An 11,735-nucleotide genomic window follows, 5' to 3' on the forward strand; every position below is an offset into this window, starting at 1 on the left:
GTCCCCCTCTTTAAGAAGGGGGACCGCACAGACTGTAACAACTACAGAGGCATCTCACTCCTAAGTGTGCCGGGAAAGGTCCTGGCAAGGATTATTCAACATCGCCTTGCGAGGCACGCTGAGGAGAGGCTTGCAGAACCCCAATGCGGTTTCAGGAAAGGGCGGTCCTGTACAGATGCCATATTTTCTGTCCGTCTGCTACAGCAGAGGTATAGGGAATTCCAACAAGACCTTCATCTCTGCTTTATTGACCTGGTCAAGGCCTATGATACCATCAGTAGGCATGGGCTCTGTGTTGTTCTTCGTGCTTACGGAGTCCCTGACCCTCTGCTCACGATCATTAAGGACCTTCATGATGGTGAGCGGGCCCGGGTAAAACTACGTGGCCGGGAATCAGAGCCTTCCCCTGTACACCTTGGGGTATGACAGGGATGTCCTCTGGCTCCCACATTATTTAACATCTATTTCGACTGCGTAGTTCGTGAAGCCTTCAATAGCTGTACCGGGGGAATTACCATTTGGTACAGATATAATGGGAGGCTGATCGACGCCCGGGTGCGATCAAGGGATGGCTCCCTATTGGTCAACCACGTTATGTATGCCGATGATTTGGTAATAGCTGCTCATTCAGAAGAGGAGTTGGAGACGCTGCTGCTGAGGCTGGAGTGTGCCACTAAGAGGTGGGGCCTTACCATCAGCCCCACCAAAACTAAGCACCTGCCTGGGTATTTTGTACCATCGGGCACTCCGCCCCCACAACTCCCAATCGGTGATGGGGCAGCTGTGGAGAGAGTAGAGAGTTTCCCATACCTGGGCAGTGTGCTCATGACCAGCTCCAGTTTATCAGCTGAGGTCTCACTCCGAATCAGTCGAGCGGCAATATCTTTTCATCGGTTGCGTAACGCTGTGTGGAAGCTACCTGGTCTGTCGCTCCGCACGAAGCTTCAGGTCTTCTCGGCCACGGTCATTCCCTCCCTTCTCTACGCTTGCGAAACGTGGACCCCCCTAGTGGAGCATCTTCGCCGGTTGGAAACATTTAGGCTGGCCTGCCTACGATCCATCCTGGGTTTGACCAGGCTGGATTTTGTGAGGAGCTCACAAGTCCTTGAAAGATCTGGGCAAAGTCCCATCAGTGAGCTCCTCCGGCAGGCAAGGCTGCGTTGGCTGGGTCATGTAGCCCGCATGCCCAGCCACCGCATGCCTAAACAGCTTTTGTTCGGCCGGATCGAGGGGGCTAAACGGGCGCGGCACGGGCTAGAGAAGAGATGGAGTGATGTGGTACAGGAGGACGTGGAGCTGAGTGGACTTGCCGATGACTGGTACCAGCGGTGTCAAGATCGGCCTCAGTGGAGGAGGCTCGTGAAGGACGCTACTGGGCAGTTGGAGGCAGTCGCCCTCCAACAACAACGGAGGGCGGAGGAGCGACGCTCACAACAACGAGCGGAGCGCCGGGTGGCTAAAGCACAGCAAGTTGGCACAGTAGGGGGCACAGGTGGTGCATCAGCCAGTCATCTCGGTCATCTCGGTCAGTCGACCCGTGGCACCTGGGTCTGCCCCGTGACCTCCTGCCAGCGGGCGTTCGACACTTCACGTGGCCTCAAGGTGCACATGGCCTGGCACAAGCGTCGTGGTGACGTCACCGCCACTTAGTGGCGAATGGCGGTTGTTGTTGTGGGCGGGGTGTGTGTGTTGTGGGTGCGTTGTGTGTCGTGGGTGTGCTGTGTGTGCTGGGGGAGTTCCTGGCTAGTTGTATATACGCGCTTTTACGGATTTCGTATTTATACGGGGGGGGGGGGGGTGCGTCGGACATTCCCTTCGGGGGTGTGCTTGTTCTTCTTGTTGTTCTTGTTGTTGTTGTTCAATTTGCATTTTGTTGAAAAAAAATGAGGCACACACGGGGTTGAGGGGTAAATGTTCCTTTATTGGAATTGTTGCAGCCGGGACGGCTGCGAGCTGTAATGGGGGGAGTGATGTAGGGTTGTTACGGGAGGGCTGTAGGTGCATGGGATCCAACGGGGAATAAACACAGTGGGCGGAGCTCCGGGAGTACACGGGGGGGGTGCCCGCAGCGACGTCCGCATCAGGCAGCCTGGGGGGTTGTGATCCTGACGGGGGGTATAAAGGGGGAGGACAGAGAGAGCTCGTGGCTGAGTCTGGGAACGAAGGAGGAAGAAGGAAGATCTGCTAGTTAGAAGCCCTGGACTCCCCTCGACGCCGCCCTTGTAAGGGCTGCGGAGGATCGAGCCAGAGGCGTGGTTCCGTGAACCAGGGTCAGTACCCTGGGACTCCGGAGACCGTAGCCCGACTCACCAGTGTCGGGCCAGTTAGCCTCCCCTAGCCCGTTAGTGGAGGACTTGGGGTTAGGTCAGGATTAGCTAGGGTGTATCCCCAGTTATCCGGGTGAGGGGGCCGCTACTCCCTCTAGTGCTGTCCTGTACCGACAACTTGTAATAAAGATACGTGTGCCTCAACCTGGGTGTCCAGCGTACTTACCGGTACTTCACAAGTAATTGCAGGGCTGCACCATTAACCTCACGTGTACAACAATCATCTGGTTTACGTGCATTTCAGAACTCCTTGATCCAGACCCCAGCATCCCAGTGCTGCAGGCTCAGTGCTCTGCATCGGTGTTACCATTGCGCCGTTGCTCCTCTGCAACCCCGTGCCACCCGTTGCCGCGTGTGACGTCGCTGCGCCCTGTGCACCGCACGTGTCCCCAGCCCCTGCCGCTGCTCCGCCGGGACACCGGCTTGATGCTGACGATGTCTCAGGAGCAGGCCGCCTGCCTCCTGGCCAACGCCTTCTTCTGCACGTTCCCCCGGAGCAACGCCACCGGGACCCGGAGCGAGGACTCTGCCTGCCCCGACATCAACGTCAACAGGTGCAGCAGCAGCAGCCCATCACTGTGCATTACACAACGTACACCGTGTGTCATGCAGTACACACACACAGATGCAATGCTCTCTCTATGTAGAGTATTTCTTGCTGTATATGTAGCGTCGGAAATGCAAAGCACACACCACACTGTATGCTTACCTGTAGTTGCGGGCACGAGTCGACAGGGGGTGCCACCCTGAGTTAGAGAGAGAACCGGGACCGTTGAGAGGCCGAGTTCCCCCCCCGACCCCAGGTGAGGGGTTGGGGGGTTATTCCAGAGCCACCTGGAAGGTTCCAGAAAGGTGGCGGTACCGGGGGTGGAGAGTCCCCGAGGTGGGTATAAAAGACGGACCCCAGGACGGCCCGAGGCAGTGCTCTGAAGACGAAGACTGAAGACCGGCTAGGCTAGAACCCTGGGACCCTGGGACCCGACGTCCTTTTATGGGCCGGGGCCGAGCACGGACCAGTGGTCGAGACCAGCACCTTGGCTGGGTCGGGTCAGCATAGCCTCCCCTAGGCCACCCTTAGTCGGAGGACTCAGAGCCCGTAGCCCCAGTGATAGGGCACGTTAGCCCGGAGGCCATACCTCCCCAAGTAGTGGGAGTAAAAGGGGCTTCTGTTATAAGATTTAAATAAACCGTGTTGCCTCTAAGCAACGTCTCCAGTCTCTGTGGAAACCCACTACATATACACAAGAAATGCTGTTCTACACATAACGGCCATGCCACGTTTCAGTTCAAAGTAACGCTGCAGTACGTGCACAGGCTATGCTCCTTTACACATACTCTGTATTATACAGCACACACTTTCATGGTGCTGTGTTCACGGTATATGATGCGTTACACATAGGCCATGCTGTATTATAAACTCCGTTCAAAGTATCAGTTTATACGTAGCCAATGCCACTGTACAAAGACAAAGATCCCCCTCATAGCCTTAACAGATTTTTGAGGCAAGTGGTGTTAGTGAGGACCTACAGAGGACGGGCACAGTACACAGGGGAGTGGGTAGCCAACACCACGCATTTGTCTCCCTCGTGGTGATGTGTACACACTGTATCAGGTACTCATTTGAGGTTGAGTCGATCAAGGGGAGGCCCAGGACCGGTTCAGATATTTCCCACTGTTATACCGGTAGGAACAGGTTCCACACTGCCCACCATGGATTATTTGTCTGTCGTGCATATGGGGAGGGGAGGGTGGGGGTGGGAGGGGTGGGGCTGGGTGGAGGGTGGGAGAGGTGGGGCTGGGTGGGGAGGGGCTGGTCACCCCGTGGTGCCCTTATAAAACTCAACGTTTAACCTACACACTACACTATACACGACACGATACACTACACGATACACTACACTTATACAAGTGTAGTGAGTTCTCAGGGAGACAGACGACGTAGTTGAGGCACACTCTTTTATTTAACCAAAAGGCGGTAACATTACTTGAAGGGGTAACGGCCCCTTCACCCGTACTCAATGGGAAACACCCCGAGCACTATCCCCTGACTTCTCCTATTCCCAGTCCTCCGCTATGAGTGCTAGGGGAGGCTATCTGATCCAGCCCTGGTCAAGCACGGATCCCGGCACCCAGCTAACCAGGCCGTGCTCTTACAAGAGCAGCGGTCCTGGAGCTCTTGGGGCCGCGCCACTGGCTTGCCCTGCTCGGCCCTGACAAGGACAGCGAGCCAGGGGTGTTCCAGGGCCTATTCTGCCGGTCTTCAGTCTTCCCTGGTAAGCATCTCACACACTGGACCCGAGCTCTCTGGCTCCCCGCCTTTTATAAGAATCCTCTCCGAGGGGTGGGGCTATGGGGGATCACCAGAGGTGTGGACTCGAGTCATGTGACTTGGACTCGAGTCAGACTCGAGTCATGAATTTGATGACTTGCGACTCGACTTGGACTTGCATAACAATGACTTTGTCCCACCTATGAGATGTGGACTCGAGTCATGTGACTTGGACTCGAGTCAGACTCGAGTCATGAATTTGATGACTTGCGACTCGACTTGGACTTGCATAACAATGACTTTGTCCCACCTCTGGGGATCACAACGCCCCCATGCCCCCCCAGGGTTAACCGATGCGGACGTGGATGTAGACACCCGTGTGTGGGTCCAAACACCCTTGTGTTTGTCCGCCTTTCTTCCCGTAACAACCCTAAATTTGTATTTAGTGTTGAAAAACTGGCAGGATTTTACGTACTTTGTGCTTATATGCTCAGTTATTTTGTGACTTGCCTACATTTTTACACTTTGCACTCATTTTCTTTTGTTTGTTGTTGACACTTGCTGACCCTGTGCCTCGACTGCATATCTGTGAAAGAAGAGCTTCATAGCTTATCGGATTCCTCTTCATCCAGTCTAAATAATTTATTCTGATTTTGGAAACCAATGCAGGATAAAACGGGGGGGGGGGGGGTAGAACACACTCCACATTCCACACGGAGAAAGTGGCCCAAGTTTGGGCATCAAACCCAGGTCCCTCTGTGCGTTCCAGCCCTGCCGCCTGCAAACGAACACATGTACAGTTCAAACCCCACGTGTACATTCGGTTATATACGGATGTATTTTTATAATTGGTTTCTGGGTGAGGACAAATAATGAAGCAGCCATATCTTTGCCATGTAGCCTTTCATCCAGTGTGATATCGCAAGACTAATGCCCATTTTGTAACCAGACCCACGATGGGCAAAGGTATGCTGTGTTACTGCAGCATCGTTATTAACCTGGTTAATCTATCTCCGCACGATGGTGGGGGCGGGGAGTGCGATCTCTGCTGTAGCAGGAAGTTGGAACGGTGTCGTGCGCATCTCTTAACAGAGCGGAGCCGGCGCTGCCCCCATCCTCCGCGCTCGCCCAGGCCTCTAAATGGCTGACGGTTGTTGTGGAGGAAGAGGAGACTCCGGTGGAGGAGCTGGTGGTGCAGGAGGAGGAGACCCTGGTGGAGGAGCTGGTGGTGCAGGAGGAGGAGACTCTGGTGGAGGAGCTGGTGGTGCAGGAGGAGGAGACCCTGGTGGAGGAGCTGGTGGTGCAGGAGGAGGAGACCCTGGTGGAGGAGCTGTTGGTGCAGGAGGAGGAGACCCTGGTGGAGGAGCTGTTGGTGCAGGAGGAGGAGACCCTGGTAGAGGAGCTGGTGGTGCAGGAGGAGGAGACCCTGGTGGAGGAGCTGTTGGTGCAGGAGGAGGAGACTCTGGTGGAGGAGCTGTTAGTGCAGGAGGAGGAGACCCTGGTGGAGGAGCTGTTGGTGCAGGAGGAGGAGACCCTGGTGGAGGAGCTGTTGGTGCAGGAGGAGGAGACCCTGGTAGAGGAGCTGGTGGTGCAGGAGGAGGAGACCCTGGTAGAGGAGCTGTTGGTGCAGGAGGAGGAGACCCTGGTGGAGGAGCTGGTGGTGCAGGAGGAGGAGACCCTGGTGGAGGAGCTGTTGGTGCAGGAGGAGGAGACCCTGGTGGAGGAGCTGTTGGTGCAGGAGGAGGAGACCCTGGTGGAGGAGCTGGTGGTGCTGGAGGAGGAGACCCTGGTGGAGGAGCTGGTGGTGCAGGAAGAAGAGATGAGGGGGGAGACAGAGGAGGTATGGACGAAGGAGCAGGAGGAGGAGATGGTGGTGCAGGTGGAGGAGACATTGGTGGAGAAGATGGTGAAGGAGATGACAAGGAAAGAGGATCAGGTAATGGTGATGCAGGAGGAGAAGAGGAAGCGAGGGAGTCTGGCCCGCATAGGGGGAACCATCCGTTCACTCCTTCGACGCGTGCTGCTGTGTGGTGGCCGGTCCACCACACAGTAGAGTGGTCACGGATCGTTGTGAACCATAACCACTATCACCATACCCACCACACACACCCTGCACCCATTCACCCCCCTGTGATACCTACCACCCAACGCACACCACACACACCCTGCACCCACCCACCCCATGATCCCACCCCCACCACATTCCACACAAAGGGTTAGGGGTTTAGAGGGTTAGGGATTTATTAAGTTAAGGGTTTAGAGGTTTTGGGTTATTTCAGGGATAAGGGGTTTAGAGGTTTAGGGATTTCGAGGGTTATAGGGTTTAGGGGTTGAGGGGATTCGAGAGATAGGGGTTTAGAGGGTTGGGGTTTAGAGGGTTAGGTGTTTAGAGGATTAGGCTATTTGGGGTATAGAGTTTAGAGGGTTAGGGTTTTCAGGGTAAAGGGGTTAAGGGTAAAGGAGTTTAGAGGGTAAAGGGGTTTAGAGGGTTAGGAGTTTATAGGGTTTTGGGTTTACAGTGAGGGAAAAAAGTATTTGATCCCCTGCTGATTTTATACGTTTGCCCACTGACAAAGAAATGATCAGTCTATAATTTTAATGGTAGGTTTATTTGAACAGTGAAAGACAGAATAACAACAAAATCCAGAAAAACGCACGTCAAAAATGTTATAACTTGATTTGCATTTTAATGAGGGAAATAAGTATTTGACCCCCTCTCAATCAGAAAGATTTCTGGCTCCCAGGTGTCTTTTATACAGGTAACGAGCTGAGATTAGGAGCACACTCTTAAAGGGAGTGCTCCTAATCTCGGCTTGTTACCTGTGTAGTGGTGATACGCGCTGGGTGTATATGTCGTGTGCCAGCGCGTATGTACGGGTGTGTGTGTGGTGACGCGCGCTGACGGGGAGGAGCAGGCGTCAGTGCGCGGGTGGGGGTAGTGCTGCTGATTGGCTGTGTGCCGGTGACGCGCCCAGAGGGAGTGATCGGGTAGCAGCGCGGTGTGATTGGTCGGGGAGTGGAAACACGCGCTGAGCGGAACCGGATCGTAGGGATAGCGCGTGGGGATTGGGTAACTGAGGAGCGGTGCCGACGTTGAGGTCCGCATCCGCTCCGTCTCCCGGGAAGAAGGGGTATATAAGGTGATGCACAGAGGAGCAGGGGCAGAAGTGGAACCATCTAAGAATGAAGACGAAGGTGCAGAGATAGAGCCCGGAGAGGAGAGTAATGGAGAGTAATGGAGAGTAGAGGAGAGTAAGGTATAAGTGTGTAGCCAGCGAGAGAGAACGGTCTACACGAGCTGAGTAATGTATAGTGTGTAGCCAGCGAGAGAGAACGGTCTACACGAGCTGAGTAATGTATAGTGTGTAGCCAGCGAGAGAGAACGGTCTACACGAGCTGAGTAATGTATAGTGTGTAGCCAGCGAGAGAGAACGGTCTACACGAGCTGAGTAATGTATAGTGTGTAGCCAGCGAGAGAGAACGGTCTACACGAGCTGAGTAATGTATAGTGTGTAGCCAGCGAGAGAGAACGGTCTACACGAGCTGAGTAATGTATAGTGTGTAGCCAGCGAGAGAGAACGGTCTACACGAGCCGAGTATGCATACGGTGTAGCCAGAGAGAGAGGAAGGTCTACACGAGCCGAGTATGCATACGGTGTAGCCAGAGAGAGAGATGCAAAGTCTACACGAGGCGAGTGGAGAGTGTAGCAGAGGCGCAGAGTCTACACGAGGCGAGAGAGGAGTGTAGCCGAGGCGCGGAGTCTACACGAGGCACAGAGAGCCGGCAGCACAGAATCCAGAGTCAAGAGAAGCGCATTGTGAAGAAGAGAGGCCACGCGTTGTATTGTTACAAGTCAAGATTTAATAAAAGAAGTGTGTTCCCGTCAAGGAGTTTCCTGCCGTCATTTTCCAATACTTCATCTGGCGTCAGAAGTGAAACGGGCTTCCAAGTATGGAGACGAGGAAGACCCGTAGGACCCACGGGATTGACCGCGAGGAAGACCTGGACGACTCGGGGCCGCTGGTGGCGGGGGGTGAGGAAGAGGACTTGCCCACGCTGCAGGGTCCGTCGACGGCGCCGGCCGAGCGACCGGGGACAGACGCCGGGCTTCGTGAGGCGCACTCCCGACTGGCGGAGCTGCTGCTCGCCGCCGCGTCCATCTTGGCGGAGATCAGCTCGTCGGGAGGAGCGGGGACGGTGGGGGACATTTTACAAGGTCGCCCCGCAGATTCCCGCCAAAATGAATGGGGGATTCCCGCCATTGCGCCTGGGCCTACTTTTGGCGGGAACGGCGAGCGCCACGTGGTGGTGGGTTCCCAAGCGCGCGCATCGACGTCATCAGCGCGCGAGGGGGTCCGCCATCTTACGTCTGCTGCTGGAGCCGCCATCTTAGACACCGACGGACAGGCGGAGAGGAACCACGAGGCGGATGACTTCATTTTTCAGCAGCGCCTGCCCACGTTGTCAGCCTTCAAGGCGGAAGGCGGAGACTGGGGCCAATTTCAGCGAAGGTTTTTGGCGCATCAAGAGATGTCAGCGTGGTCCGATGCTACGGCGCTGCGGGCATTGCCCGCCATGCTGGACGACGATGCGCTCGCGGCCTTCAGGGCTGCACGGAAGTCGGACCGCTCCACGCTGAAGGATGCGCTGGGTTTGTTGGCCAGGGTCTACGGGCCTCCCTCTACGTGCCGCCATCAGTTCTACGCAAGACGGAAAGCGGCCACGGAGACCGCGCTGGCCTATCGCACGGCGTTGCTGGCTCTTGCTGATGCTGCGTTCCCTCGGATGGACGAGGAGGGCCAAGACGCGATGGTTTTGGAGCAGCTGCTCAAGTTGGCGCAGGACCTGGGGGTCCCTATCAACACAGCTGACGAGATTGATATTTCTTCTTTGAGAGTCGCCACGAGTATTCAAGCGCACGAGGCCCTACAACGGAAGCAAGGCGTTGGTTGCAACGCTGCTGTCGTCGCAGCCCCGGGTTTGGTGGTCGCCGAACCCCAAGTCGTCAGCCCACGAGAGGAGGCGTTCGCCACGGGACGACCAGGGGACTGGAGGCCGGGGGCCCGGTCGCCTCTGCGATCGGGCCGAAAGTCGGAGCAACCAAGATCTACTCCGACCCTCGTCACGTGCTATAACTGCGGCCTCCGGGGCCACGTGGCGTCCGGGTGCCGCGCTCCGCGGCAGCGCGCCATGGGAGCTCGGCTGGACGACGACCGAGAGCCCAAGTCATCTCTACAATCCCCGACTGACGGGATGGTGGAGAGACTCCACAAAACCTTGACTTCCATGCTGTGCCAGCAGGTGTGCGAGGCACATGTAGATTGGGACCTGCAGGTCCCGGGAGTCCTTGCCGCGTATAGAATGGCCCCCCATGCAGCTACGGGGTTTTCCCCATTCTATTTGATGTACGGTCGGGAAGCTGACCCGCCAATAGAAACGCAACTTGGCCTGTCCGCTCCACGAACTAATTCTAATTTGGCAGAACATATTAAGTTTAATATTCACAAGCTGACAGAGGCGAGGGAGGCCGCGCGGCTTAATTCGCGGGCTCGCCAAATTGCTAATGAACGGTTGCGGGCACGGAAGGTGTCCATGCACGAATGGAAACCAGGTGACAGGGCCTGGCTGCATTGCCCTCAGGCACCCTTGGCTACGTCGCCTAAATTGTTGAGACCGTGGGGGGGACCCGTGGAGGTCGTGCGCGTTGCACGGCCCCAGTGCGTTCAGATAAAGTGGGGAAAGCGCCGGTGGTACGTTCACCCCTCCCGACTAAAACCGTTCTCGCCTCCATATGGCCTCCCCTTGTGTCGTGATGGCCGGGCGTGTGACGTGACCGGCGACCCAGAGGGAAAAATGTCTCTGCCTGATCCACACGTATTTTCGCCTGATCTGCTCCCAGGTGTCTCGGAACTGACAGCTGCCGATCACCGGCGGCCGGATCTCCGCGGCGGGGCCGGCCCTTTCAGGCCCGTTCCGCGCCGTCTGGAGCAGCCGGAACCGCCGGACGGTCGTCAGTGTCCCGCCCCATACGATGGACCAGCCAGACGGACTCGCGCCAGGTCGTGCTACTTTGCATGACCTGCCTCGTGAGGAGTCGGGGCAGTTGGAGCGCCTCGTCAATGCGTGTAGTCGCAGGGACGTGGGGCGCGTTCGTTTCGACTTTGCTCGTATCGTGTTATTGTTGACTTTTCGGGTTCATTGTCAATCTGTACATAGTTATTCTTGTTGTTGTTGTGTTATGTTACGGGGCACACTCGGGGGGTTACGGGGTTTTTTTTTGTTGGTTGTCGTTTTATCGTCGCGGTTGGTTGTTGTTAGCAGCCGGGCCGGCTGCGAGCTATGTGGGAGGGGGTGATGTAGTGGTGATACGCGCTGGGTGTATATGTCGTGTGCCAGCGCGTATGTACGGGTGTGTGTGTGGTGACGCGCGCTGACGGGGAGGAGCAGGCGTCAGTGCGCGGGTGGGGGTAGTGCTGCTGATTGGCTGTGTGCCGGTGACGCGCCCAGAGGGAGTGATCGGGTAGCAGCGCGGTGTGATTGGTCGGGGAGTGGAAACACGCGCTGAGCGGAACCGGATCGTAGGGATAGCGCGTGGGGATTGGGTAACTGAGGAGCGGTGCCGACGTTGAGGTCCGCATCCGCTCCGTCTCCCGGGAAGAAGGGGTATATAAGGTGATGCACAGAGGAGCAGGGGCAGAAGTGGAACCATCTAAGAATGAAGACGAAGGTGCAGAGATAGAGCCCGGAGAGGAGAGTAATGGAGAGTAATGGAGAGTAGAGGAGAGTAAGGTATAAGTGTGTAGCCAGCGAGAGAGAACGGTCTACACGAGCTGAGTAATGTATAGTGTGTAGCCAGCGAGAGAGAACGGTCTACACGAGCTGAGTAATGTATAGTGTGTAGCCAGCGAGAGAGAACGGTCTACACGAGCTGAGTAATGTATAGTGTGTAGCCAGCGAGAGAGAACGGTCTACACGAGCTGAGTAATGTATAGTGTGTAGCCAGCGAGAGAGAACGGTCTACACGAGCTGAGTAATGTATAGTGTGTAGCCAGCGAGAGAGAACGGTCTACACGAGCTGAGTAATGTATAGTGTGTAGCCAGCGAGAGAGAACGGTCTACACGAGCCGAGTATGCATAC

General features: G+C 56.1%; 1 long non-coding RNA gene across 1 annotated transcript; it reads right to left on the reverse strand.

The window, feature by feature from the left end:
• Positions 1 to 1,900: 1,900 nt before the first annotated feature.
• On the reverse strand, positions 1,901 to 3,276 carry LOC144740855 (uncharacterized). The gene is made up of 2 exons (XR_013589802.1): positions 3,037 to 3,276; positions 1,901 to 2,857 (listed from the first exon to the last, which is right to left on the reverse strand). It is a non-coding gene; the product is annotated as an uncharacterized LOC144740855 (long non-coding RNA).
• Between the last annotated feature and the right edge of the window lie 8,459 nt (positions 3,277 to 11,735).

Source organism: Lampetra planeri, unplaced genomic scaffold (assembly GCF_965212315.1).
Source record: "Lampetra planeri unplaced genomic scaffold, kcLamPlan1.2.h2 scaffold_317, whole genome shotgun sequence".
NCBI classification, from domain to species: Eukaryota; Metazoa; Chordata; class Hyperoartia; order Petromyzontiformes; family Petromyzontidae; genus Lampetra; species Lampetra planeri.